This window comes from Neofelis nebulosa, chromosome 12 (genome assembly GCF_028018385.1).
Source record: "Neofelis nebulosa isolate mNeoNeb1 chromosome 12, mNeoNeb1.pri, whole genome shotgun sequence".
NCBI lineage: Eukaryota > Metazoa > Chordata > Mammalia > Carnivora > Felidae > Neofelis > Neofelis nebulosa.
This window is the reverse complement of record NC_080793.1, coordinates 5932637-5958960: the sequence shown is the minus strand read 5'-3', so window position 1 is coordinate 5958960 and position 26324 is coordinate 5932637. Positions and strand designations below refer to the sequence as shown.

Sequence of the window (26324 nt, the reverse complement as noted above, 5' to 3'; positions counted from 1 at the left end):
CTGGTAAATTGTACTGGTGTCCATATATGTCAGCAGGTGGGAAACCGTGCGAGTGTGGAGTCTACAAGTATTGAAGTCGAATGAGTCAGATTCTTAAAAAGAAGTCATTTGGAAAGATGACATTTACCTACTTACGTTGGGGACTGAGTTGTGAGCTGTGAAAATGCGGACCAATGTACATGTACCTTTTTTTAAGGCACCCTGTGATTTCCTGTCGGCGAATACATTCTGTATGGCCTTCTTACTGTTCATGAAACCTTATCGCCCATTTTAAGAACTATGCTTAGGGGCATCTGGGTGGCTCAGGCAGTTGAGCATCCGACTCTCGACTTTGGCTCAGGTCACGATCGCGCAGTTGCTGGGATCGAGCCTCGCGTCGGGCTCCGTGCTGACAGCAAAGAGCCTGCTTGGGATTCTCTCTCTCCCTCTTTCTCTGCCCCTTTCCCACTTGCGTGCTCTCTCTGTCTCAAAATAAGTGAAAATTGGGGCGCCTGGGTGGCGCAGTCGGTTAAGCGTCCGACTTCAGCCAGGTCACGATCTCGCGGTCCGTGAGTTCGAGCCCCGCGTCAGGCTCTGGGCTGATGGCTCGGAGCCTGGAGCCTGTTTCCGATTCTGTGTCTCCCTCTCTCTCTGCCCCTCCCCCGTTCATGCTCTGTCTCTCTCTGTCCCAAAAATAAATAAAAAATGTTAAAAAAAAAAAAAAAAAAAAAAAAAAAAAAATAAGTGAAAATTATTTTTAAGAAATCTTAAAAAAAGAAATATGCTGGTAATACAGAGGAAAGCAGGGATTTCAGTTGTGGGATAAAGGAGGATGATCAAAAATGATTTAACCAGAAGAATTTTTACCTTATTTAAACAGATCTCCATGTGATATATGCTGTTGTGTTGTGATGCGTGTTGCAAATTGTGCATTTTTTGAATGGGGGCATAAGGATGAGTTAATATGCTCGAGCTGAGAATTATACCCATAGGAGTATGTCAAGCATATTGTCTGGATCTAGGGGGAAAAGGTTAAAATCGATATCTAGAAGGTGAGCTTCAGTAAAGGGAAGGTCTCCCTGTAGGCCTCTTTGGAGCACATTTAGCCATTCCCTACCTCTTTGCCTCTTTGGTGGTTGTGCCCTGACATTACGCTTTTGTGTGTTCACAACCTGCCTGCCTTTCAAAACTCTGCTTGGGTCCCACCTCCTTCTTGAACACAAATTCTGATGTGCTTTTTTAATTTTATTACTGTTGTTTTTTTAAAGCGAACTCTAGTGCCCGATGTGGGTCTTGAACTCATGACCCTGAGATCGAGAGTCACATGTTCTACTGACTGAGCCAGTCAGGTGCCCCTGATGTATCATTTCAAGGTGTTTAATTCCCAAACATTTGGGGAGTCTAGGTATCTTATTGATTTCTAACTTAAGTGCATTGTGGTCAGAGAATATCTTCTGTAAATTTCAGTCTTTAGACATTTACTAGGACCAATTTTCTGGCCCCACATATGACCTATCTTACTGAATGTTCCATTTGTACTTGAAAAGAATCTGTATCTTGCAGTTGTAATTTTCTGTAAATGTGAATTAGATCAAGTTGGTTGATAGTGTTTAAAATCTTCCACATCCTTATTTACTTTTTGTCTATTTTATCTGTACCTTTGCTGAGTTTCTTTTTGGTCTCTTTTTTCACTGAGAGGCAGGTATTAAAAATCAGCAGCTATAGTGGTAGATTACCTCCCCCTTTCAATTCTATCAGTTTTTTTTGGCCTTAAGAGCAATTATCAGGAAACAAGAAAGACTGGGGTGGGGGGGGTACCTAAGCATTTAAGTCAAGAAGCTAGAAAAACAAAGTAATCCACAGTACACAGAAGTAAGAGACTAGCACCAACGAAAGCAGAAATTAAGAAATGGATGGGGCGCCTGGGTGGCGCAGTCGGTTGGGCGTCCGACTTCAGCCAGGTCACGATCTCGCGGTCCGTGAGTTCGAGCCCTGCGTCAGGCTCTGGGCTGACGGCTCGGAGCCTGGAGCCTGCTTCCGATTCTGTGTCTCCCTCTCTCTCTGCCCCTCCCCCGTTCATGCTCTGTCTCTCTCTGTCCCAAAATAAATAAAAAACGTTGAAAAAAAAAATTAAAAAAAGAAAGAAATGGAATGTCGGGGTGCCTAGGTGGCTCAGTTGGTTGAGCATCCACCCCCCCTTTTTTTTTAATGTTTATTTTTGAGAGAGAGAGAGTGCTAGTGGGAGAGGGGGCAGAGAGAGAAGTAAACGCAGAATCCAAAGTAGGCTCCAGGCTCCACGCTGTCAGCACAGAGCCCAACGTGGGCTTGAACCCACGAACCTTGAGATCACGACCTGAGCTGAAGTTGGATGCTTAACCGACTGAGCCACCCAGACGCCCCGAGCATCCAACTCTTGATTTTGGTTCTGGGGTCGTGGGGCTAAGCCCCAAGTTGGGCTCCATGGTCAGTGTGGAGCCTGCTTAGGATTCTCTCTCTCCCTCTGCCCTTCTCCCCTGCTTGCGTGCTCTCTCTCTCCAAGACATACATACATACAAGAAATGGAAATGCCAATAAAACCGAGAGCTAATGTGGAAAAAAAATCAGTAAAATAGCCAAATCTTTCAGCAAGATTGATGAAGAAAAAGAAAAGAGGCACAAGAGTGTGGTATTCAGGATGGGAATGTAACTGTGAACGTGCAGTTTGTTTCGTGTATTTGGAACCTCTGTTGGGTCCCCAACACTCTGGTTTTTGGTTTCTGGTTTTTTTGTCTTTGTCTCTCTCCGTTGTTACTTTGTTTTTCTAGCTTCTCGAGTTAAATGCTTAGGTTCCTCCCCACCCCCTGCCTTTCTTGTTTTCCAATAATTGCTGTTGATCTGTCTTCAAGTTGACTAACGCTTCTGCAGTTTTCCATGGTTAATCTCTTTAAGATTCTCATTTCAGCTCTGGTATTTTCAATTTTAAAATTTCCATCTGGTTCTTTTAGATAGTTTGCGTTTTCCACTGAGTTTCGCCATCATCTTAGTCATTAGGCCCATCTTTGCCTCCAAATTCTTAAAGGTATTTATAATAAAGAATTTGCCTGCTAATTTAAGTATCTGGGTAATCTTGGGGTCTGTTTTTATTGACTGCTTTTTCCTCTACGTTGTGAGTCAACATTTTCATGCTTCTTTGCATGTTTAATAATTTTTTGTTGTATGTCAGGTATGTGGATGTCACACTGCAGGGATTCTGGATCTAGTTATCTTACTTTAGGGTTTTGGTTTTTTTCTAACCTGCAGTGACTAGCCTGTTCTTTTGACCATCTCGCCTGGTTTTATGCTTTGTTAGAGTGAGTCAGCTTTGGATGCATCCTTAGTCCAGAGGCATGGCCCTTGCTCTAGAGGGCGTCCTTTAGACTTAATGCTTGGCCTTTCTGGGATGTCAAGTAAAGGACCGAGGTGCTCAGCGCGGCCTCTCCATGCAGGATCGGCTGACACCATGAAAGCTTCATCTCTCAGTGCTCAGGTGCCACCCTCACAGCCACTGCTATCTGTTAGGCCTTCTAGAATCTCACCGCGCGTGTGTGCTGCCCAGCCCTCTGCCAGGGACCCACGGGGCACTTCCCTCCTCTTCTGCCCCCCATGCACCCCCTCCTGTTATATGTCCTGCCCTACACTTTCTAGGTGCCTCCACAGCCACAAATCCTGGTCTCGGCTTCCTCACTTCCAGGAGACCTTCCAGGAGACGGTGGCTCTCTGTTTGGGTTCCAGCTCCCTGCACTGCAGCTGGAAAAGTTGCCCCAGGGCAGGAAGTCAGAGGTGACTGGCTGTTCACCTTGTGTTTTTCTCTCCTCTCTGGGATCACAGTCCTGCCCGCCTGTTGTTTAACACCTGGAACCAGCCGTCTCAAATACTCGCTTAAGGCAAAGGATGTCTGATAGGAGACTGCCGTTGCTGTACATTCTTGACAAACTGATACTGTCCCTGTTTAAAATGCTAGCTTTTCTTGTGGTTGCACAGTGCTGTCTCATTGTGGTTTTGATTCACTAGCTTCTTTGAGGACTCACTGAAATGAAGCACCTTTCCATATGCTTATTGGCCATTTGGATGTTATACATATGTATCATTGTGTATGTGCATGTGTAAATTGGTATAAATGTCTGCATGTGTGTGTGACCTGTCAGTTCACCTCTTTTGCCCATTTTTCTAGTTATGTTTCTTATTTGTAGGAGTTATTTATATATTCTCAATACAGGTCTTTTATTGGATATATTTACTGCTAATATTGAGTCATGCTCTGTGGCTTGCCTTTTCACTCTCTGAATGGTATCTTTGATGAACTGACAGGTTTTAATTTTAATGTAGTTCAATTTAATAATTTTTTTTTCTTGGTGCTTTTTTATGTCCTATGTAAGAGATCCGTCTACCCCAAGGTCATGAAGAAGTTTTTCTTTTTGTTTTTTGTTTCTTTTAGTTAAGTTTTTATTTTAATTCCAGTGTAGTTAACATATAGTGCTATATTAGTGTCTGGTTTCATGAAGAAGTTTTATTCCATTACCTTTCGTACACAGATCTACAGTTTACCTGGAATTGATTTTTCTTTACCTTTTAAGATTTTATTTATTTATTTGTTTTGAGAGAGAGAGAGAGAGAGAGAGAGAGAGAGCAAGCAGGGAAGGGTTAGAGAGAGGGGTAGGGAGAATCTCAGGCAGGCTGCGTACCCGACATGGGGCCAGAACCCAGGAACCGTGAGATCACGACCTGAGCCGAAATCAAGAGTTGGACGCTTAACCGACCGAGCCACCCAGGCACCCCAAGATTTTGTTTTTTAAGTAATCTCTACCCCTACCCCCACCGTGGGGCTCGAACTCACACCCCCAAGATCAAGAGTCACACACTTCAAGCGCTGAGCCAGCCAGGCACCCCGGAATTGATTTTACTGTGTTGGGGTGATGGTTTATTTTTATTTTTTCCACACTGACCTATAGTTCTTTAACTGAAGAGCACAGTTGCTGCTGCATCAATCGGGTATCCGTCTATGTGTGGGACTGTTTGGGAACTCCTTACTGTGTTCGTTGGTTCTGTTTTTCTGTCCTTGTGCCAGGGCCATCCTATCTGAAATACTACCCCTTTAAAATAAGTCTTAAGACCTCCAGTTTTGTTCTTCAAGATTGTCTTGGCTTTTCCTGCTCCTTTGTATTTACAAATACATTTTAGACTCAGTTTTATCAGTTTCCTGCCCAAACAAAAACACGAGTGAGGATTTTCTATTAGGATTACACTAAATCTGTAGATTACTTTGATCCTCGGAATAAATAATGGAAGATAGAGAATTCTGATTGATAAAAGCAGACCTCTTCAGGAGACATTTTTTTCCTTATTAATCATAAAGGTAGGAATGATTTCTATAAATTGTTGAAGATTTCAAAACATCAGCTTATTCCAGATTCACCTTTCTGCGTGTTGTTTTTAATTCTGTTTTCTTGGACACTTAGTTCTTGGTTCCTTGATGGTGGAGACCATGTTTATACATCTTCATGGGTCCAGCATGCATATATATATATATATATATATATATATATATATATATATATATAATTAAAATATTACTATCTTAAAATATTTTTAACTTATAAATTTAGTATTATAAAGTACTTTGACAAACATATATTTAATATATATTTTAAATGTTTATTTACTTATTTTGAGAGAGAGAGAGAGAGAGAGTGTGTGTGTGGGTATGCCAGCAGGGGAGGGGAGAGATAGAGGGAGACAGAGAATCCCAAGCAGGCTCTATGCTGTCAGCACAGAGCCCGACGTGGAGCTCGAACTCATGAAGCGTGAGATCATGACCCGAGCCAAAATCAAGAGTCAGACACTTAACCGACTGAGCCATTCAGGCACCCCCAGTCTTATACTTTTTACAGACTAGATGCTCAGTAAATATGCAGTTGAATCTCATTGATTATCTTACTCTGTATAATGTACTGTCAGTCGGGGGTTGTACAGCAGACTACCCTGGAACAAAGGGACAACAAAAGGCTCCTTGTGTCCAGTTTACAATCCTAAGGACCACCATCAGCCATCTGCTGGGGAAAATGGTTACCGCCTTTGACTCAACAGTGTAGCGGTAGGTCCAGCAAATGGGCCAGGGCAAGGGGGCACTTGTTCAACCCGATCATGGCTGTTAAGCGGTGAGGAGACCCCTGTTGGGGCCACAGCAGTGTCTTTTCTTTCGTTCTCATCTCTCTTCTGACAGGGCTGCTTGTGGCCACTAACTGGATCTGGAAGTGTAGTACAGGAGTATAACGCTGAATTTACAGTCATACCTAAACTGCTAATTGGAACCTTCACTTAATGGATTTTATTTTTGGCCCTTGCAGCTTTAGGAACGAAAGGCAGCCAATCCAGTATCAAGCATTTAGGCGAAACAAACAACAGCATTTTCCCTGGGGATGAACGGATTCAACCTAAACCTCTGTACTTCTGCAGTGTCATATCCTAATTCATGCTGGTGATGAATCAAGTTGGTGATTCTGTAGCGTCCCAAGTTACAAAGGGTGTCTGTCTCTTGTGGATGCGAAAGGTTTAACTGTTTTTAGGGCACTCGTTTTCGGTCTATGCTATAGGTAGCATAGACCGTATTCCTGGTTTTCGGTAGAGTAAGCTGTGGTCCAGGATGGTAACAAAGTGTTTTTTAGGATTACATTGCTGATTTGTTACAGAGCCGGGGTTGAAATCAAGTACATCTTGATAGCTTGAGTATTTTTGTCTACCCAAGACATTACATTCTGAAGATGAACTCATCCTTTTGAAAATGTTCACAACACTGAAATGAGGGGGGTTTAGAGTTTGTTTCGATAGAAATTTTAGGTTTTCACCTTTTTGTGGGCTGTGTTTTTGGTACTGATTCACATAACGAATGCACACAAATACATAGTCTAAGAGCCATGACCTTGCACCTGGGATACCCTCCGATCTCAGGGCTGGAAAGGACCCGGAGGCTAGCTGCTTCTCCGTGCTTAGGTACAGGTCCCCACACCGCATGGGTGACTGCTCCGTTAGGTGCGAGAGCTAGTCGTGGGGGCTGCCTGGTGCCCACAGAGGCCACGGCGGTCTGGTGGGAGGAGGGGAGCGGGAATAGTGGCGGCCCTGCAGGGGTGCGAGCCCTGGCCAAGACGCGGGGCTTCTGTGCACACAAGAGTGCAGAGTGCTGGCCCTCGCCTGTCCTCGGGTGTTTACGACCCGGGACGGAGAAAAACAAGAGCAAAGTAAGAAAACTGTAGTGGAAAGGAAACTGGATGAGGGCCCGGGGGAAGGGACAGAGTGGGTTGGTTGGGACCGGTGAGTACCCCAGCTGCCTGCCGGCGCATGTCGCCAGTGCCGCGGGGGCTGTGCTGTGTGTGGCCCAGGCCGTGGCGATCAGGGGACTCCATGCCCCTCCGAGACCGGTTGTCAAGAGAGGGGAGCACGGCCATCTGCCCTGTGGTCCTAGTCCTTTGCTGCAGTGCGTGGCTCACTCCTGGGCCTGCCGAGGTGATGTGTCCTGTGTGTTTTCTGCTCGTCCCTGGTTTTGGCTAAACTCCCAGGACGGCCGTTTGTGAAAAGCACGGGTACTTTTCACCACTTATGTGCTCCCACTGCCCTGCTTGTCATTGTGGGACGTGTGCTCAGCAGCAGTCAGCTGGGACGTGCACGTGGCTTCTCGGTTATTCACCTGGTGCCCCGGTGCGGTGCGTTCTCCTGACTTATTTCTGAGAAGCACTGATGACTGCGTTTGAAACTGTGTCTCCGCGGGCTGGGGTGTCCAGCAAAACGCTTCCATCTCTCCTGAAGTGCCTTAGAGACACTGGAAGCCACGTGGTTCACGGATGGTGGGCCACACATAAATAACCCATCTTAGACACCAAGTGGTGTCATGTATTCCTTAACCTTTTATGGCTGCCATGCGAGTGCCATGCAAGTTTTTCTGGCCGGGCACTGTGCGGAGCCCTTGGTGTGTTATTTTCTAAAGTGGCTCATAATGCCAGAGCCCTTATGCTAAATTGCAGTCCAAGTTTAGGATTCTGTAGCTTAAAACCCTCTGGTGGTTCCCGTCAGGTGGAGCAACAGCGTCTGTTTTTGTAAACAGTCACGTACCCTTATCCCTAATCTTTTTTTTTTTTTTTTAATTTTTATTTATTTTTGAGACAGAGAGAGACAGAGCATGAACGGGGGAGGGGCAGAGAGAGAGGGAGACACAGAATCGGAAACAGGCTCCAGGCTCCGAGCCATCAGCCCAGAGCCTGACGCGGGGCTCGAACTCACGGACCGCGAGATCGTGACCTGGCTGAAGTCGGACGCTTAACCGACTGCACCACCCAGGCACCCCCCTAATCATTTTTTGAGCAAACATATCATTCACGTGTATCTATTTGCCCTAGTTGTGTTTGAAGTTGTGGACTTGAATGTTTTTCTTCTGTTTGCTTCTCTGGAGACAAAAGTAGGCAAGGAGGGTGTTAGACCTTTTAATTGTCTGGTGTGCAGGTAGTTTTACGCTGGCCTGCCTGATGGAGCACCCAGCTCTTTTGATTTGTAGTTTTCTGTAGAAAGAAAAAAACCAACCAACCCTGAAACAGTAGTGAAGTCCTTGAGACCCCCTTGTTTCTCCCTTCCTCCTTTCTGCCCACATAGTCTGGCTTCTGATAGGAAATGGAGATGCCTAGAGTTAGGGGAAAATGACTTTCACATTTAGGTTTCTTTCATTTTTTAATTTTTTTAACATTCATTTTTGAGAGACAGAGACAGAGAGTGAGTGGGAGACGTGCAGAGAGGGAGGGAGACACAGAATCCGAGGCAGGCTCCAGGCTCCGAGCTGTCAGCACAGAGCCCGACAGGGGGCTTAAACTCACGGACTGTGAGATCATGACCTGAGCCGAAGCAGGACGCTTCACCAGTGGAGCCACCCAGGCACCCCTCACATTTAGGTTTCTTATTCTAAAGTCTTGGGGTGCCTGCCTGGGTGGCTCTGTCGGTTGAGCGTCCGACTTCGGCTCAGGTCATGATCTCACAGCTCGTGGGTTCGAGCCCCGTGTCGGGCTCCGTGCTGACGGCTCAGAGCCTGGAGCCTGCTTCGTATATGTGCTGCTGAAGCGAGCACATCTGGAGCCTGCTTCGGATTCTGTGTCTCCCTCTCTCTCTGCCCCTGACCCACTCGAATTCTGTCTCTGTCTCTCTCAAAAATAAATAAACATTAAAAAAAATAATAAAGTTCTTTCCCCCATATTTCAGCCTGATTTGTTGTGATAACCAATCTCCGTTCTTGTTCTTTGAAATGCATGTGGAAAAACGTAGATCAGTGGGGAGATTTGTCATGTTTGGTCTCATGAAACCCCAGAATTGTCTGATTATCAAATTCCCGCTTGTTTGGTTGTAGCTAAAATTCTGTGTTTAAAAGAGCAAAATTTGTTACTACTCCCTGCAAATTGAAGATCAGGTAAAAATGCACAAAGCAGAACTGGCAAAGTAAGGCTTGACAGTGTGGCTTGTAAGTTAAACCAAACCTTCCCGGAGACGAAAATATAGGCTGTGGGACGTATAGGAGTTTTGTCGTACTTTGACGGTTTCCTGCTTCTGTGTCTGTCTCCTAGACAAATAGGGAGGTGGGTGACATTGAAATCTTGGCTTTATCTGAAGTCAGGTCCCAGCGTACCACTTACTAAGCAGTGTGACTGTAGACACCAGCTTGTACTTAGTAGATATTAGTTGAGTGCGATCTCTGTACGTTGTGAGGTTCTGGGAATACAGCAAGTTCTTTCTTTCTTTCTTTTTTTTAACGTTTACTTATTTATTTTGAGGGAGAGCGAGCTAGCAAGCACGAGTGGGGGAGGGGCAGAGAGAGAGGGAGAGAATCCCAAGCAGGCTCCACGCTGTCTGTGCAGAGCCTGACGTGGGGCTCGATCTCACGAACTGTGAGATCATGACCTGAGCCGAAGCGTGTCACTTAACCGACTGAGCCACCCAGGCGCCCCTACAGCATGTCTTTTTAACTGGAGTCTTTGGTTCTTCATTCACAAAATGGGCATCGTAGTTTTTACTTGATTTACTATTAAAATTTTTTTTAACGTTTACTTATTTTTGAGAGGCAGAGAGAGACAGAACACGAGCAGGGGAAGGGCAGAAAGAGAGGGAGACGCAGAATCCGAAGCAGGCTCCAGACCTTGAGCTGTCCGCACAGAGCCCGACGCGGGGCTCGAACTCACGGACCGCGAGATCGTGACCTGGCTGAAGTCGGACGCTTAACCGACTGCGCCACCCAGGCGCCCCTTTGCTTGATTTACTATTAATGAGAGAATGAAATGGGATAATGAATTTAAAATGTCTGATAGTGCCTGGCACTTGGTTAGCTCCTAACAAACAGTAATTGTTGCTTATAATTCTGAAATCATGTATCTGTTCGTGACAAGGAGCAGGCCCAAGGGGACTAAACCAGAGGAAGATTAAGAAGTAAATCCTAGCAGTAATAATGTTGTGATAAGCAGCTTGCCCGTGACAAGCTTGTACATTGTTGGTAATTGAGGATTATCTATAAGACCTGTGGGTTATATCCGACCATATGACGATACTGGAATGCTAGCGCTTCAAGAAAATTCTAGAGGAAACCCCTGTGGAACTGTAAGCATTTTTGAGAAAGAACTCCTTACAGCGGCTGGAGGATGTGAGCCGTGGAGCCCTTTCCCTCCCTCCGCAGGAAATCAGCGCTTGGGGACTTCTCTGAGGGTTTCCTTGTTGTTGGGGCCGAGAGGGCGCTTCCACTCCCTCAGGGAATTTCTTGTTTCTGCAGGACAGGGTTACCTAATCCTTAAATCTGCTGCTCCTTGTTCAGCCCACTTCATTCTTTTGGCTCTTTTCTCAGAGTCCCTGTAGGTTTTATCGATGAATCTGGATGGAAGATAGGTTGGTAAAACCCATTTGGTCTGGAATACATGGCGGCTAGGCTGCTAGGGGTGAGCGCTGGGGTTTTCAGGCGTGTGTGGCTGTCAACCCAGCCAAGAATTGCACAGTAAAACGGACTCACTGGTCAGAAGGATTTATCATACAGACAAAAGCCTAAGAAATTGACGGGTCCGTAGTGTTTGTATTTTGTCTTTATGTTGTTGTGATGGATAATTCACGATGGATAATTTTCTTCTTGACTTTCTGGGAATCTGTCAACTTAAAGGAACTCATAGGAATTTAAAGTAAATCTTTATGCTCTGTGTGCCCCCACCCCTCACCGTTCCCCCGTCCCTGCCCACCCCCGGGCAAACACTGACCTGTTCTTGTCAGTGTCTTGTCTTTTTGAGACTGTCCTATAAATGGGACCATCCAGTATATAACTTTTTCAGACTGGCATTTTCACTGAGTCTGACACCTTTGAGGTCCATCCAAGCATCGTATATAACGATAGTTCATTCCTTTTCATTGCTCAGTAGTATTCTGTTGTATGGATATACTGTAATTTGTGCATTCATTCATTTGTTGAGGGACATTTGGGTTGTTTCCTGTTATGGATGATTATGAATAGAACTGTTATAAACTTTGTGTACAGTTTTTGTAGGAACATAAATTTTCAGTTTTCTTAGCATATTAGTTTCCTGTGACCGCTGTAACAAATTGCCACAAACTGGGTGGCTTAAAACAACGGAAATTTCTTGTCGACTGTTCTGGAAGCCAGAAGTCTGAAATTGGTATCGCCTGGCCCGAGTCATGGTGTCAACAGGGCCTCACTCGCTCTAGAGGCCCCGGGGAAGAACCCCTTTTTTGCCTTTTCCGGCTTCTGGAGGCCACCGGCATTCCTTGGCCTGTGACCCCCTCCTCATGTCCCTCTAAACCCTCACTTCCATTGTTACTCTCCTCCTCTCTTTATGCCGTCAGATCTCCCTTAGCCTCCCTTTTATAAGGACCCTTGTGATTACATTTAGGGCCCATCGGGATGATTCAGGAGAATCCCCCCAGCTCAAGATCCTTAGTTTAGTCACATCTTCAAACACCATTTTTTTGCCACGTAAAATAATCCAGGTTCCTGTGAGTATGTTGTATGTATCTTTTAGAGGACCTTTTTCTCAGCCTACCACATGCAGGCAAGGACTAGGCCTGGGTATTATAGGGTCACATGGTAAGTGTATATTTCATTTTACTAGAAACTGCAAAACAGTTTTGCAGAGTGGCCCTTGTTTTACATCCCTACCAGGATCCTCATGTGCTAGAATTCCTGGCATCCTCACTAGAACTTGGTATTATCAGTATTTTTTTTATTGTAGCCATTCTAGTGGGTATCTCATTATGGTTTTATTTATTTATTTTTTAATGTTTATTTTTGAGACAGAGAGAGACAGACCGCGAGCGGGGGAGGATCAGAGAGACAGGGAGACACAGAGTCCGAAACAGGCTCCAGGCTCTGAGCCGTCAGCACAGAGCCCGACGTGGGGCTCGAACTCACAGACTGTGAGATCATGTCCTGAGCCGAAGTCGGAAGCTCAACTGACTGAGACACCCAGGCGCCCCTCTCATTATGGTTTTAATTTGCCTGTCCCTGATGGCTACTGATGTTGACCATCTTTTCATGTGAAGACTTCATACTTTTTAATTTTCCTTTTTCACTGCCTTTGTAAGTTTGAAGAAGAAGAGAGTGGGCCGAAGCAGCTGAAGGAAGGAAGAGCATTACTGTCTCGGAGCAGAAGCTTGCCAAGCAGCTTCTGGACACCTCCCCAACAGAGCCACCCGGGTGCTCCTTTTGAACTAGATTTTATGCAGTAACCATTGGCTTTCTCTCGAAGCAGTGGTTTATAGTAATTAATTGTGCTACATTCTTCCTTGGTCCTCGACTCAGTCCAGCACAGGAACTCCTGCTGCTCGAGCTCTTACCAAGTTGTGAAGGGGGTTTAGTAGATCTGAGGATCAAACCCTCAGGTCAGAAAGGCGGGGCAGAGTAGAATAAATGAGCGGAGGCAAAATACAGGACGTATCTTTAGAGTATTTGTTATTTTTTTAAAAATGTTTTTAAATGTTTTATTTATTCTTGAGAGACAGAGAGACGGAGGGTGAGCGGGGGAGGGGCAGAGAGAGGGGGAGACACAGAATCCAAAGCAGGCTCCAGGCTCCAAGCTGTCAGCACAGAGCCCGACGCGGGGCTTGAACCCACAGACTGTGAGATCATGACCTGAGCTGAAGTTGGACGCTTAACCAACTGAGCCACCCAGGTGCCCCTAGAGTATTTGTTATTCTGATTGTGTTGCTTTTATTTTATTTTTTTTTATTTTATTTTTTTCAACATTTTTTTTTTTTTATTTTTTTTATTTTTTTATTTTTGGGACAGAGAGAGACAGAGCATGAACGGGGAGGGGCAGAGAGAGAGGGAGACACAGAATCGGAAACAGGCTCCAGGCTCCGAGCCATCAGCCCAGAGCCTGACGCGGGGCTCGAACTCACGGACCGCGAGATCGTGACCTGGCTGAAGTCGGACGCTTAACCGACTGCGCCACCCAGGCGCCCCAATGATTGTGCTGCTTTTAAATTTTTTTTTTTTTTTTCCAACGTTTTTTATTTATTTTTGGGACAGAGAGAGACAGAGCATGAACGGGGGAGGGGCAGAGAGAGAGGGAGACACAGAATCGGAAACAGGCTCCAGGCTCCGAGCCATCGGCCCAGAGCCTGATGCGGGGCTCGAACTCACGGACCGCGAGATCGTGACCTGGCTGAAGTCGGACGCTTAACCGACTGCGCCACCCAGGCGCCCCAGATTGTGCTGCTTTTAATAGACACTTGGGCACTGGGTGCTGTAGGGACGTGTCGAATCACTATATTGTACACCTGGAACCAATATAATACTGTATGTTAACTATACTGTGATTAAAAACAATTAAAAATAAAATGACCCTTTTCCATAAAAAAAAAACAACAACGAACATTTGGGGTTGAATATTTGAATATAAATAAATAGTACCCAGTTTCAGTCTCTGGACATTGAAAAGCCCAATATTTAAAATAGTCACAGCTCAAAAACAGGATTACATGGCATTTCCTCGCTCACCTAGGAGGATCCGCCTCCTCCACAAAGACTGTGGGGCTTTACCTTTCTGATGTGCTACGTGGCTGTTAGTGGTGTGAGTTTAGAGTGTGTTGACTTGATCCAACATTTACCGTTCATAAGTTGTTGCTTCTAGCTCTGGTGCTGATACTTCAAGCCATGTGATCTTGGAGAAGGCACTTAGCTGAAGGGATGCCACCGAGTCTGGTGTCTCCAGCTCTCAGATGGCGCCGGGGGAGCCCTCCGCTCCTTCCCGGGGCGGCGGGAGGCCGAGATGAGCTGGTGTCTGTGCAGGAGCTTAGGAAACTGTAAGATGCTTCATGAATGTATATGATGATGATTATGATTTCAGGAAATCGTCCCCTGGTCTTTGTAATGTGAGATACCAGATCTCTGTTTGAATGCTAGTGCTTGTGGAGGATTTTCTCAGTTACTTAAAAAAAATATATTGCCACGTAAATTTGAATACTTAGAGGCTGGCTGGCAAAGGCTGTTTCATTACTGACTTTTCAACTGATTTCTTCCAGATCTTGACACTTGAAGAGTAGGCATAACTTAAAGAGGGGGACTACTCCTGCCCATAACATGTGCCTTTTTCTTTTAAGCTACTCTTTTGGTGGCACTGGGGTGATTGGGGAGGCAGGGAGTGTTGATAGAATAGGGAAGAGGCTTCAACCTTTGTTGGAACAGGTTCATAAACAGGCAAGAGACGCCTGGGTGGGGCTCAGTGGGCTAAGTGTCCGACTCTTGGTTTTGGTCCGGGTTATGATCTCAGCAGTTGTGAGATCGAGCCCCGCGTCGGGTTCTGTGCTAGGCATGGAGCCTGCTTGAGATTCTCTCTCTCCTGCTGTCCCTCTGCCTTTCCCCTGCTTGCGTGCGAGGGAGCGCATGTGCACGCTCTCATTCAAAAAGAAAAAAAAAAAACAAACCAAACCAAACAAACCCCCCAGTAAGAAATTGAAAAAAATAAGAAACCTGCAAAACACGATCATGTAATATTTAAGGATATGTACGTGGTACCCTGTACACATCCTTTTGAAACTCGCTTTTTTAATCGAGCGTGGTATTTAAGATTTATCTGTGTTAATGCATATAGATCTGGGACCTCATTTAACTGCTGTAGGGTGTTCTGTAATATGGTTAAGGCATAGTTTATCCCCTCTCCCACTTGTGGCCAGTCAGGTGACTTCCACTTTTTCCATAACGACAAACGGTGATGCAGTGAACGTCCATCTACACATGCGCTTGTGCACGTGTGTGAGAGTTTCTCAGGGCGGTGGACGAGCCCGGCGAGGCTAGGCTTTGCAGTGGTAATAACCAGCCATCAGATCCCACTTGCTTAACCCGGAGGGTTATGTCTCTCAGGTATGGCTGAGGGGTGCTCTGCCCCACGTAGTTTCGCGGGGACCCAGACTGATGGTGGCCCCGCCATCTTGTGCCGGCGTGACTGGAAAGTGCTGCCTCCCTGGTACTGAGATAATGCAAGTGAGTAGCGAGAACTGTGAGTTCTCCAGCCAGGAAGGGACTCATGGTCGCTCCCGGTTACACCCGCGTCCAGAACTAGGCACAAGGTCTCACCTCACTGTAAGAGGCCTGGGAATGTCCTCTTCTGTGTGTTCAGGAAGGGGAAGGGTTACCAGTCACTTGTGAGCACTGGTAATGCGGACCCAGGATAGATCCGTGTGAAGAGGAGCCCTGTGCTGTTAACACTGTGTGCCTAACACACGATGTACAATTGTTCCTCAGGCCCCCAGAGGGGCAACCGGTTCTTCCCCAAATTGGGGGGCCCCTTAGTCTTAAAAATTACAGCTTGATTGTGGGTTATAGGCTTTTTTTTTTTTTTTGAAACATTAATAAAGCAGAAGATGGAGACCGAACCTATGTCTTGGGATCTGTACAACAGTTACTTATTTTTAAAAATGTAGATCAGAGATTTTCTGCTGGCCTGGGTTCAGTTACAGAGACAAGAACCCCCGGGAGGTCATTTTAACCGGGAGGGCTTTATTATAGGGTATTTTATAGCTAACCGACTTCTTGGGAGAGCTGAAAAAGCGCGTTGTAGGTTGAGCTTTGTGAATGATTCCCAAAGTCACCACCCAGACCTGGGCCACCAAGGAAGCTGCAGCCTCTTCTGTCCTCGGAGAGTTGCCAGCTCTCGAACCACCGCCACAGTCAAGGGCATTACACCCCTGGCTGCAGTCGACCCCATGCTGCTGCTTCTCTGTGGAGCTAATGCCTGGGGGCGGGACCCCTAGTTCTGCCCCGGAAAACCAAGCGCTTCCACAGCTGGCCCTGCCCCAGCAACAGCGGAAGCAGCAGGCGTGTGCTCGGCCTCCCTCGCATCTGCTCTCCAGATCTCACACGAGGGTCATCCGATTGAGAAAACCTAAATCATACTCAAACCCTCGCTGCGAGGAAGTCGGTGACGCTGATGGGTCGTTTTCAGCTCTCCAGCCTCTGCAGTGCTACGTGGCAGAATGTTGGGGGCGGAGGGAGTGGGTACTGAGCATCAGTCTACTCGCCTCGCCCCAGGGTCTTACGCTGATTATTAAGATGCACGTTGGGGCGCCTGGGTGGCGCAGTCGGTGAAGCGTCCGACTTCAGCCAGGTCACGATCTCGCGGTCTGTGAGTTCGAGCCCCGCGTCAGGCTCTGGGCTGATGGCTCGGAGCCTGGAGCCTGTTTCCGATTCTGTGTCTCCCTCTCTCTGCCCCTCCCCCGTTCATGCTCTGTCTCTCTCTGTCCCAAAAATAAATAAAAAAAAAAAAAAAAAAAAAAAAAAAAAAAAAGATGCACGCATACAGTTACGGGGCTTCTGACCCCTGGGCTCTTATGCATACTTTTGTGAATGTGCACAGTGACATTTTTCTTTGCAAGGAGCCTTTGCTTTCTGAGATTCTCAAAGGGGATGATGACCAAACAAAGGGCAAGCACCTGCTGACCAGATAGTGAGTGATTAAGCGCCCAGATTCTGAAATCGGGAAGATCTAGGTTTGAATCCTGTCTCTGCTACTTTCTTGGTCAGAGGCCTTGGACACGGCATTTCTCTAAGCCTTCATTTTTCTCCTCTTTAAAATGGGATAAAACCTATCCCCTAGGGTTGTTATGAGGGCGCAGTCTAGAATGCATGCGTAGGGGTGCCTGCTGGATTGCCTACCTCGGAGTAACAATCAGTAATAGTTGCTTTCCTTCCTTCCTTCCTTCATTTCATTCTTCAGAAGGAGGTGGCTAACACAAAAAAACTATAGTGTCTTGCTGCCTCTGTTAGGAATACCACCTGGTAACTCCTTCTATCTATGATACAGAAGTATACTGAGATATTATTTTGTCCACTCTCAGTGCGTCTGGTGCCTAGCACTGTGATATTTATCATACTGTTCGATAATTGCCTCTCTGTCACTCCCTCTTAAATGTCTTTAGGGCAGAGATTATACTGTAGTGCTTTTTACATAGGAGATGTTCAGTAAATGTTTATAAAATGAACACATGAGGGGCGCCTGGGTGGCTCAGTCGGTTGAGCATCCGACTTCAGCTCAGGTCACGATCTCACGGTCTGTGAGTTCGAGCCCCGCGTCGGGCTCTGTGCTGACAGCTCAGAGCCTGGAGCCTGCTTCGGATTCTGTGTCTCCCTCTCTCTCTGCCCCTCCCCTGCTCATGCTCTGTCTCTCTCTGTCTCAAAAGTAAATAAATGTTAAAAAAAATTTTTTTAAAAAATGAACACATGAGTGTTCTGGGCAGTCTTTTAGCTTGGAGGAAAGATTATGGGAAGACATGTTAGCTGCCTGAAATTTTTTTTATTTTTTTATTTTTTAAAGTTTGTTTATTTAAACTGAGCCGAGATCAAGAGTCGGACGCTTAACCGACTGCACCACCCGGGGGCCCTGTCTGAAAATATTTAAAGGACAGTTCCTGTGGAAGGAAGCAGGTCTCACCCTGCACTGCTTTGGCAGGCAGAATTAGTAGTGGGTAGAAGTCACAGACTAAGGGGCGTTTGGGCTTGGTGTGGAACGAGCTTTCAAACAGTGAGAGCAGTCCAGCGGTAGGATGGGTGCCTTGGAAGGCAGCGATTAATCTACCCTGGGGATATTCAAGAGGCGCAAGATAGGGAGACAAAGGTGGAATTCGAACTCTTGGAACACTCTTGGGACACTTGCTTCTCTGTGTACCTTTATCGAATGTACACTGATGATCCCAGAGAGACTTACCTAGTCAGGGAGGGAAGGTATCTTCAGGTGGGAAAGGGCAAAACAAATTAGGAATAGTTTAGCTGGAATATTCAGGGGAGTATGTGGATTAAGGCAGGAGGGGCATGTTCGGGCTACTTCAGAGATGACCTTACGTGCCAAGGCAAAGATTTTGGAAATATTTGGTGGGCAGTGGGAGTTATAGATAGTTCCCAGTAGGGTGTTAGCACCACAAAAGTGTTCCCAGTACTTAGAGTAATGCTTGGCACGTAGTAGGTGTTCAAGAAATATGTGTTTGTTTTTTAAGTTTTATTTGTTTTGAGAGAGAGAGAGCACGCACGCGCACAAGTTGGGGAGGGGCAGAGAGGGAGAGGGAGAGCGAGAATCCCAGGCAGGCTTCGTGCTGTCAGCACAGCGCCCGACTCCGGGCTTGATCTCACAAACTGTGAGATCATGACCTGAACCGAAACCAAGAGTCCGATGCTCAGCCGACTGAGCCACTGTGGCGCGCCCCTCAATAAATATTTGTTGAAGGAACTTGTTAAAAGATCATAGCTGTGATTTAGAAAATGAATCTGAAACTCGAGTTTAGGTTGGGCTTGGAAGGAAGGACACTTGAGGTAAGGACAGCCTGATGAAAGGGAGAGGACACCAAGAGCCATCTTGGTTGTGGGGTTGACGGCCGGCCAAGTGGGCAGAGAGGGGAAGAGACAAAGATGATCCCATGAACTTGAGTCTGGTGGTCAGAAATGGGAGCGACATTCCCAGAAGTGGGCACTTCCTTGTGCTTCTTACTTAAGCAGAAGAAGGTAAGGCTTTTGGCTCTGGACACGCTTCAGTAACGGGATTGGGTTAACAGCCTCCGTCCGCGCCTCCCCACAGTGGTTTGTCCGGGTGTGTCACTCAACTCGGCACTTCTTTACGGGTCATTTGTGGTTCTCACCGTGACTGGGAAGTCTGGGTCTCTGGAGAGAATCAACTGTAACGGTCAGAACAACTGCCCAGGAGGACTTAACTTCCCGTAAGTTATGTTTGGTGTGTTAGCTCTAACAGTGTGTCAGTTCGGAGACCCTTTGGACCAGCTCTCCCTTTTTTTTCCGTCTGGGGAAGAACCAAAGCTCTGTTTTCTTGAGATGTTGCTCCTGGCCCTGCAGCTCCTTTGCCTGGGCTCACGGGGGTCGTGGAGGTTCTGGAATCGTGGCGGTCTGTGTAAACACCAGCGCCAGGGGCCTCGGCTTGACTGCGGCCCTCCCCGGTCTCCAGAGATCTGGTCCGTGACCTGCTGTCTGTGCACATCTGCTCCGGCCGTGAGGGTGGTGACCCAGGAGGACAAGGACGTTGTCCAGGCCCCGTGTCTTTCAGGAGCTTCCTTGGACAGAAAGAACACTCTTTCGTATCAGGAGTTGTTGTCGACGCAGAAAAGACTTGACCCCACTTCTCGTTTATCCAAAAACAGCTTGTAAAGCATTGTCGTCTCCTGTTCTGTAAGCCGTGTCGCCTCTCAGAGGAATCACGTCTCCGTGAGCAAAGGGGGACTCACTTTTCCAATAAAGATGAGTGGGAGCGGAAAAGCACCGATCAACAAATGTGCGGTTCCCTGCCACCGCCTGCTTTGGGTGGATTTTGGTTTTGAAAAGCAGCTGAATTTGGGAGGTTTTGTGTGTTTTCTCCTTCCCGTGTCCTGGATTTCTGACAAACCAGGTTGGCACCGAAGCTTTCCCATTCAGTTCTCCTGGAGAGAGCCGCTTCTCAGGCTTTCTGCGTTTGGGTGGATATTTGAATTATTTGGTCCCATGAAAGATAGACCTTTCCCACACCCGAGTGCAGCGGTCTCCAGATTTCAAATCGGAGGATTCAGTGGGGCCCTTATTTCCTCACAACTTAAAACGTTTGACATCTTCAAACACAACTCAGTTCAGTGTCTTTTGCAGCCGTATTTCAGCACCGCTGGAAATGGAAGTATTTTTCGCTTTCAAGCCATTGATGTGCATCGTGCTGTCTCGTTTTCTGTTCACCTTTGGGGATGATCTTGACAGTGTCTAAGGCAACCCGATAGCGTTTTGCTCAGAAAGAGAAGTTGGGGCTTGTGGGAGCCCAGGGGAAGGGGCCGTTTCTGCTGTTGCGACTTGCCGAATTCTCTTCCACCATGCACACCCGGGGCCTTCACGCTGGCAGAGCGGCCGGCTGTGCTCTGATGTGCGATAGCCAATCTGGATCCCCTTTGCCTTGACTGTAAGGCGGTTCCGAGGCGAGTGCGTCTGGGGGTGTTTTAAGACGAAATGTAAACACAGCCCTGTCTTGCCCTGCCGCTCATGGCTGTGGAATTTGGGCATTTGGAGGCCCCCGGGCGCTGGGCCTGGGCAACGCTTGGGCAATGCTGGGCTCCTCTTGGTGCCGCCCGCCTCCCTCACTCCACAGCCGTACCCCAGGGAGTTAAGGCTGAAAGCTGGATGGGAAGGGGGACTCTGTTTTATTGGGCAGCTTGGGGCCCTTTTAGAAGCTCGCTTTCTAAATGAAGAAACTCAGGCCAACCAGAGCACGTGCTCAGAACTCAGCGAGAACAGGTTGTTCTAAGACAGACTGAGATCAGCCCGCTGGGAAGGCTTCGTGACTCCTGGAGAAGTCCAGATGGCGAACAGCGTGCAGGCCCCCATTTTCCTGTTGAGAATCTCAATTTCATGGAAAACAGACTAGAGAAGTTTGGTAAAGATTTTAAGAAAGCCAAGAAGCCGTGGCCCCTCTGGGACACCCCGAACACTGTCTCTTCTCCCCCAGGAGTTTTGCCTCAGATCCTTTAGTTGTAAAATGCGCCCACTCATACCTTCCTTCAGGGATGTGGTTACTATTACTTGGTTGGCTAACTTACATCGAGGGCTGACCTTGACCTGGGCGCTGTGCTGGCTGCTTGACACGTTATCTCTGTCTCGCTCACAGAGTGGCTAAGAGTTTGGGCTCAGGAGTCAGACAGACCTGGGATGGATTCTTCCTCTGTCTTCACTAGCTGTCAGTTCTAACTTGTTACTTCCGCCCAGATCATCCCCGTGTCACTGGGTTTGGGAGGTTGACTAAGAGAGGACACGTCATTCATCACAGTCAAGGGAGGCCTGATCCTGCCTTCCGAAGGTTCCCCGGGGCTGTGGAGGCCTGGGGGCAGCAGGCCGTAGGCTCCTGTGGAGCAAGGGGTGAGCGCTTCCCAGGACACCAGCCGTTTGTTGGGATAATGGTTGCGCACAGACCGTGTGTCTGGTTGAAGCCGGCTTAAAGGGTTTGTCTCTGTGGTGGAGCCAGGCTGGGAGCCCTGCTCCTGTCACACCCCCGGAAGGCTCACCTCCAGGCCCCGCTGGCTGTGGTTGTTTCTTGTCGTCCGCATAGCTGGCTTGAAATGCTGTCACCTTCTGCTTGGATCGTGGACCGAATGGGGTTAACTCTGCCGTTGCCTGGCCTGCAGATATCCTGGTGCTGGACCAGGGGTAAACAACAGCAGCTGTGTTTGGTCTCTTACCCCCTCCTTGAAGCGAGTCCTTGGTGTGGGGACTTACCCTACGAAGGACTGGAACACTGTTGTCAATTAGGACTCCCGTTCCTCTTGGGTTGGTAGTAGAAGCTACCGGCTGGTAACAAGAGATCTGTTGTTCCTGGATTTCTTTCTGTTCTCTTAGCATAGACCCTTCCAAGTCTCACAAATGTCAGGGCTTCTTGAAAGCAGGAAGTGTTCTGATCTTTTCCAAGTGGCTGCATCACTGATCCTGGCAAAAAGACCTGAAAATATTAGGGGATGGCTTTTCTGCTTAAAGCATAGGATGCTAAGTTCTTATTATATGGCTTCTCTCTCTCCTTTTTAAGGAAGGAAGTTGCCCTTACACGTTTTTTCATGACTCTTCGATCTTTGACCTGTCATTCACATCTGATCACTGACTTCTGGAGGGAAAGCGGCATCTGTCTTTTCTCTGACCGCCAGCCCTTCCCTACCCTGAAGCCTCTCCTAGCCTTCTCTCTTTTCTTTGGGAAGGAAAGGTTTTTGTTTTGATGCATTATTAGGACCAGGAGAACAAAAGCAAGAAATCCTGGAATATTCCCTTTTCTTCAACTCTTCCTTACATTTTATTTGTTTGTTTGTTTGTTTGTTTGTTTGTTTATTTAGAGGGAGTGGGGGAGGGGCAGAGGGAGAGGGAAGGAGAGAATCCCAAGCAGCCTCCATCCATGACCCTGGGATCATGACCTGAGCTGAAATCAAGAGTCAAGCACTTAACAGGCACAGTCACCCAGGCGCCTCTCCCTTTTATTTTCTTGAGTCATCACTAGACATTAGTAATGAAGGAGACAGTTGCCATTATCAGGCATTGAGAGCACGATTTTGTGGAAACTTCTCAGATGTATTTCTCTGCTTATAGCCACACCATATTGTGTGGGTCATATTGTGTATGCTGGGTTGTTGTTGTTGTTGTTGTTGTTCATTTGTTTTATTTATTTTTTAAGTCATTCATTTATTTATTTTGAGAGGAAGGGAGAGAGAGTGCACGCACGAGTGGGGGAGGGGCAGAGAGAGAGAGAGAATCCCAACCAGGTTCCGCACTGCCGGCCCAGAGCCCGACAAGGGGCCCGAGCCCACAAACAGAGAGATCACGACTTGAGCCGAAATCTAGGGTCGGCTGCTCAACAGACCGAGCCACCCAGGCGCCCTGTGGTTCATTTGTTTCAAAACCAACAAACAAAGCACCTTACCAGTATGTTGTAAGCCATTTTTTCATGCCATTGAATATAGAACATGGTAATTTAAAACTCTCTGTTGTTGGCATGTGTGTGCACTTTCTAGTTTATAGTGATGCCTGTGTGTGTCGTGATTTGCAAACTGCGCGTCTACAACAGAAAGAAACCCCAGTTGCTGGGTGCGTGCAGTGTGCCAGGCACTGTGCTGAACTGTCTACAGGAATCCGCTCATCCAGTCCATCCCTTTGTCTGGGGTTGTGCGGTAGTCTTCCTACGGATGCTCCCTGCGATACAACTTATTTTTCATACATAAACCTGAATAATCTTTCAGGAATGCAAATGAGATCATGTGGCTCCTCTGCTAAAAGCCTCTAGTAGCTTCTCGTTTCACTAACAACTAAGAGCCAAAGTGAGATCTGGCCTGTGTCCCGGCATCCCTCCCACAGCCACGTAGGCCCACATTCTGCTTAAGCGTGACAAATCTGTTTCAACCACAGGGCCTTTGCACTGATTTCTAGTTCCTCTGCCCTGGGACACTTGGATGATTGACTTTATTTTCTTTCGGGCCCCAGTTCAAATTGAATTGAAGTGAAATGAACCGCATAATACATGTACATTGTGGAAATATTTTAAAATTTAGCAAAATGTTGGGGCGCTTGGGTGGCTCAGTCGGTTAAGCGTCCAACTTCAGCTCAGGTCATGATCTCACAGTCTGTGAGTTCGAGCCCTGCGTCGGGCTCTGTGCTGACAGCTCGGAGCCTGGAGCCTGCTTTGGATTCTGTGTCTCCCCCTCTCTCTGCCCCTCCCCTGCTCATGGTCTGTCTCTGTCTCAAAAATAAATAAAAACATTAAAAAATTTAAGGGGCGCCTGAGTGGCTCAGTCGGTTGAGCATCCGACTTCGGCTCAGGTCATGATCTCACGGTTCATGGGTTCGAGCCCTGTGTCAGGCTCTGTGCTGACAGCTCAGAGCCTGGAGCCTGCTTCAGATTCTGTGTCGTTCCCTCTCTGCCCCTCCCCTGCTCATGCTCTGTCTCTCTCTGTCTCAAAAATAAATAAAAACATTAAAAAAAAATTTTAATAGAATCAAATTTAGCCAAATGGGCACTAGAACATGTCACCTGTAATCCCACTGTTGCTGTGTACATTTTTGTGATCGTTTTCATTTTAGTCACTTTATTTGTTCATCGTCTTAACAAAAGACCTGTGATGTGCCGTGTGTACTTTGCTGGTGCCTGGTAGGGCTACAGCATTAGAAAAGACAGTTATGGTTCTTGCCTGTGTGAGATCTGTTGAGATGTTCATCCTTATGTGGAGGAGACTGAGTAAGAACTCAGGCTCGGGAGTCCTTCTAGCAAGAGTCGGACATTTGGTTGGAGCACTCGCGAGTTGTGTCACTGTGAGCTGGTTACATTCCAAGCCTGTTTTCCCATTAGTGTTGGTCATCTCTTTCTGCATGACAAACCACCTCAAAATGCGGTGGCTTAAAACAGCAAAATATGTATTACCCCACAGTGTCTCAGGACCAGGAAGTCAGAAGTGAGCTAGCTGGAAGGTTCTGGCTTGTGGCCTCTGCTGAGACTATGCTCTAGATGTTGGCTGGGACGCCGTCATCTGAGAGCTTGACTGGGGCTGGAGGAACTGCTTCTCACAGCTGGCAGGATGGTGCCGACTGGTAGGAGGCCTCGGTTCCTTACCACGGGGACCTGTCCACAGGCTACTTGAGTGTCCCCAGACTAGGCAGTCCAAGAGACCACAAGGCAGAGGCCACGATGTCTTTCTTTTTTTATTTTTAAGTTTATTTACTTATTTATTTTTAAGCAATCTCTACACCCGTCATGGGGCTCGAACTCATGATCCCGAGATCAAGAGTCACACGCTCCACCCACTGAGCCAGCCAGGTGCCCCAGCCACGATGTCTTTGGGACCTAGTCGTGGAAGTCCCGCTGTCATTTCCGCAGTATCCTGTTGGTTAACACGTCTGCCCTATTCAGTGGGGGAGGGGACGGAACAAGTGAGATGGGAGTCACTGGGGACCGTTGTAGAGGCTGGCTCCTACACTGGCTATAAAATGAGCATCGTGGTGGCACCCACATCCTTGATTTTAGTAGTGAGGAGTAAATGAAGTAACACAAAGTGAACGAGGAAAAGCCCTGGTACCTAGTAAGCACTCAAAAAAATCTTAGTTGTGATTGTGTGTTGTCATTGCCACCACGATGACCTCTTTGGCCAGCACCAGGGAAACCGCATCTAGCATAATGGGGGTGAGGGGAGGGCAGGAAAGGCTGCCCTTGAGCAGACATTGAAGCTGAGACTGGAACCATGGAGGAGGTTTGGAGACGTAGAAACGTTCCAGGCCAAGGAGCCGCGTGTGCGAAGGTGCTGGGTGGACGTGGGAGAGTGGCGGCAGGTGAGGGCAGAGGCCAGGTCACGCCCGGCTACAGAGGCCAGGATGTGGCCATCCCCATGCCTTTTAGGGAGCTTTTCCTCTCTAGGAACATAGATAGCTGAGTTTACCTAGAAAATACGCACCGAGCTTTCTGGAGAGCGTTTATCCTGTGCAGGGAGGTTTTGGGGTACCCGCCTGTCTCCAGAGCTCTTCAAGTTGTTTTGTTTTATTGCCTCTGGGCCTGGGGAAACATACATCTGGGTCTTCTGGGTCTGACCTTTTCGCACGTCAGAGGTTCCCTCTTCCCTTTAAGGGGGCTGTGCTTGTCTCGTTTGAACAACGTAGTTAGCAGGATCAGATTCTTGTTCTGACAAATGGATCCAAAAAGCTTGTACAGGTTTCCTGATGCACGTGGCCCATTATTTCCTTGTGTTCGTTACGTGTAAGCTCAAGGATGTTGGGTTTTGTGTTCTTGACACCTTGGGTTTGGATTGATGTAATTAGTTCAGAGGATACAGGCAGGGTAACTGAGGGCCGCCGGGCTGGCTCAGGCGGTTGAGCGTCCGGCTTCGGCTCAGGTCACGATCTCGCGGTTCGTGGTTCGAGCCCCGCGTCGGGCTCTGGGCTGAACACTTGCTCAGAGCCTGGAGCCTGCTTCACATTTTGTCCTCTCTGTGCCCTTTCCCCACTCGTGCTCTGTCTCACTCTGTCTCTCAAAAAAAAAAATTTTTTTTTTGACGAGTAGAGTAACTGAGCCACCCAGGTGCCCAGATTTTTTATTCTTAAATATGAATGGTATGCTTCTCTTCGGACTTTCTAGGCCTCTTGAAATTATATGCAAACGTGTGTTCACCTGAGTTTTGTTTTTTGGTGTGTGTGTGTGTGTGTGTAAGTCCATAGTCCTTACCAGCTTCTCAAGGGGGTTGTTAGAGGCACAGGGCAAGGCTCTGGTGTGGTTATGATGTTGCTGCGGCCAGCAACCAGGGACACCTGGGTACCTCTCACCTACTTCCCTGCACAGGTCTTAAGGGAGGAGGGGCAC

The 26324-nt window shown here is 47.4% G+C and overlaps 1 protein-coding gene and 1 long non-coding RNA gene across 2 annotated transcripts in view; both read left to right on the top strand.

Moving 5' to 3' along the window:
* ABL1 (ABL proto-oncogene 1, non-receptor tyrosine kinase) overlaps nt 1-26324 on the top strand; it is a 145371-nt gene that overhangs the window by 7857 nt on the left and 111190 nt on the right. The window lies entirely within an intron of this gene.
* On the top strand, nt 10235-14933 carry LOC131491184 (uncharacterized). Its single transcript, XR_009251346.1, has 2 exons — nt 10235-13195; nt 13709-14933. It is a non-coding gene; the product is annotated as an uncharacterized LOC131491184 (long non-coding RNA).